At 43.9% G+C, this 2,440-nt stretch overlaps 1 pseudogene across 1 annotated transcript; it reads right to left on the minus strand.

Annotated features, from left to right (window-relative positions):
- Positions 1-400: 400 nt before the first annotated feature.
- On the minus strand, positions 401-1,468 carry LOC105542679 (annotated as a pseudogene). Its single transcript, XR_001006509.1, has one exon. The product of XR_001006509.1 is annotated as an ATP synthase F(0) complex subunit B1, mitochondrial pseudogene (transcript).
- Positions 1,469-2,440: the final 972 nt, after the last annotated feature.

Here is a 2,440-nt window from a genome sequence, read left to right on the forward strand (position 1 = left end):
AAAAAAAAAAAAAAAAAATTCACTTTTAACTGCTGCTAACCTGAGTGCAGATTCAGGGTAACTGGAATCTACGTTCTCAGGTTGCAATCCTCAAACTTGGCCCAAATAAACTCTCTATTTAGATTAATTTTGCCTCAGCTTCTTCCCTTTAGGTCAACATTTCCATGTCTTATCCTTCTATTTCGTGTACTTGCCTTACAAAAAAAAGTGCGAAGTGAATTCTCTGCAAGAATAACTTGCAGAACAACATATGGCCACTGACTTCCTGATATCTAGAGCTGATAGTTAAGGTAAAAATGATACTGTATTTTTTTCATTCAATTGTCACTTTATTGCAAGATGGTAGAATTAATTGCAAATTTAAACTATAACCTGGTAATCTTTAATCAGGCAGCAGGTTTTAATAAAGGCAAACTGCTTATTCAGAAGTGGTCATGGAACTCAAATGCAGAGTAAAAAGGATGAGAAACATCTGACTGGCCAATAGATTTTGTGCTTTCACTATATGAAATAAACTTTTCATTTTTAAGAGAGGTAAATTATAACTTCAGTAGACACCAATATAGAAAGATTTTGTCACATAGACTGGTTTCCATTTAGTCAGTCAACTATTTCTAGCTGTCTCAATTGGGATAGATACATTTACATAACTGGCTGTGCTTGAGCCTTCTTTGCCAGAAGCTTGAGGTCCGCAATGCACTTAGCAGTTGTCTCCTTTTCCTGCTGTGCAGAGATGCTCTGCACCACGTGCTTCTCCACCCAATTTATCATGTGCTGTTGTTCCTTTCGACGCATCATGTTCTGCACAGATATATGATAGTCCCGGCGATTCTTTACTTCCTTATATACTTTATACAGTCGTTCCTGGTAAGTAACTTCCAAAGCCACAGCAGTGTTATTCCTCTGCACATCGAAAAGGTAATGGAGCTTCTGAACCAGTGCCTGCTGTGACTTCTCCAAATCAATTGCATCCTGGATTTGTTGGATGGAAGCCTGCTTCACCTCTTCTAGTTGGGCAAGTTTTTGCTCATTGAGTTTATCAGCAAATTCTGCAACAGAGGCACCATATTTTTTAATTGCATAGACAAGTAACACTACTACTAATATGGTTGAGAAGGTCTCTGCAATAATCACATATATTTCTTTGGATAAAGCATACCGGATAAGCCTAGTTCCGAGCACATAAGGTCCTGTTACACCAGCTTTAAGATAAAGAAACTTGAAGAATTCCTCAAGGATCAGTCCAAGACGAACTTTTCCTCCACATTCAGGGAAAGGTGGTAGAGGGCCAAGGTGTGGCTGCCTGCGTGAAAGGTCCTTGTTGCCTGCAATACCCCTGGACCTAGGAAGGCTGCATTCTTCAGAGAGGGGGCCGCTGTGGCAGTGGCAGAAAGTTCCACCCGGGACAGCATGGTCAGCAAAGGTCCAGGTAGCAGTCTTAGCATCCCTGTGACCCCGACCAGAGACTGTCAGGGGCAGGAGCAAGATGACTGCTCACCAATACTGTATTCTTAATCCAAACTTTTTTCTTTTTTTTGAGACAGAGCCTTGCTCTGTCTCCCAGGCTGGAGTGCACTGGCGCGATCTCTGCTCACTGCAACCTCTGCCTCCTGAGTTCAAGCAATTCTCCTGCCTCAGCCTCCCGAGTAGCTGGCACTACAAGTGCCCACCACCATGCCTGGCTAATTTTTGTATTTTTAGTAGAGATGCGGTTTCACCACGTTGGCCACGCTGATCTCAAACTCCTGACCTCAAATGATCTGCCTGCCTTGGCCTCCCAAAGTGCTAGGATTACAGGCATGAGCCACCACACCTGGCCCAAACATTTTTTTCTTTTTTTTTTTTTGAGATGGAGTCTCACGCTGTCACCCAGGCTGGAGTGCAGTGGCACAAGCTCCGCTCACTGCAGCCTCTGCTTCCTGGGTTCAAGCGATTCTCGTGCCTCAGCCTCCCAAGTAGCTGGGACTAGAGGCATGTACCACTGCACCCAGCTGATTTTTGTATTTTTTTTTTAAGAGATGGGGTTTTACCATGTTGGTCAGGCTGGCCTCAAACTCCTGACCTCATGATCCACCCACCTTGGCCTCCCAAAGTGTTGGGATTACAGGCATGAGCCACTGTGCCCGGCCCCCAACATTTTTAATCATATTAATTTATACCAACAAAAATGCATAAAATTAACTGTACTTGTTTTTTGTAGAATAGAAAGAGCCCACATTTTGAAATCTCTAAGACCTGCATTCAAAGCCCATCTTAGAAGTGAGGGCAGGCGCGGTGGCTCATACCTGTAATCCCAGAACTTTGGGAGGCCAAGTAGGGTGGATCACCTGAGGTCAGGAGTTCAAGAACAGCCTGACCAACATGGTGAAACCCCGTCTCTACTAAACATACAAAAATTAGCTGGGCATGGTGGCGTGTGCCTGTAATCTCAGCTACTTGC

Source organism: Mandrillus leucophaeus, unplaced genomic scaffold (assembly GCF_000951045.1).
Source record: "Mandrillus leucophaeus isolate KB7577 unplaced genomic scaffold, Mleu.le_1.0 Scaffold266, whole genome shotgun sequence".
Classification (NCBI taxonomy): domain Eukaryota; kingdom Metazoa; phylum Chordata; class Mammalia; order Primates; family Cercopithecidae; genus Mandrillus; species Mandrillus leucophaeus.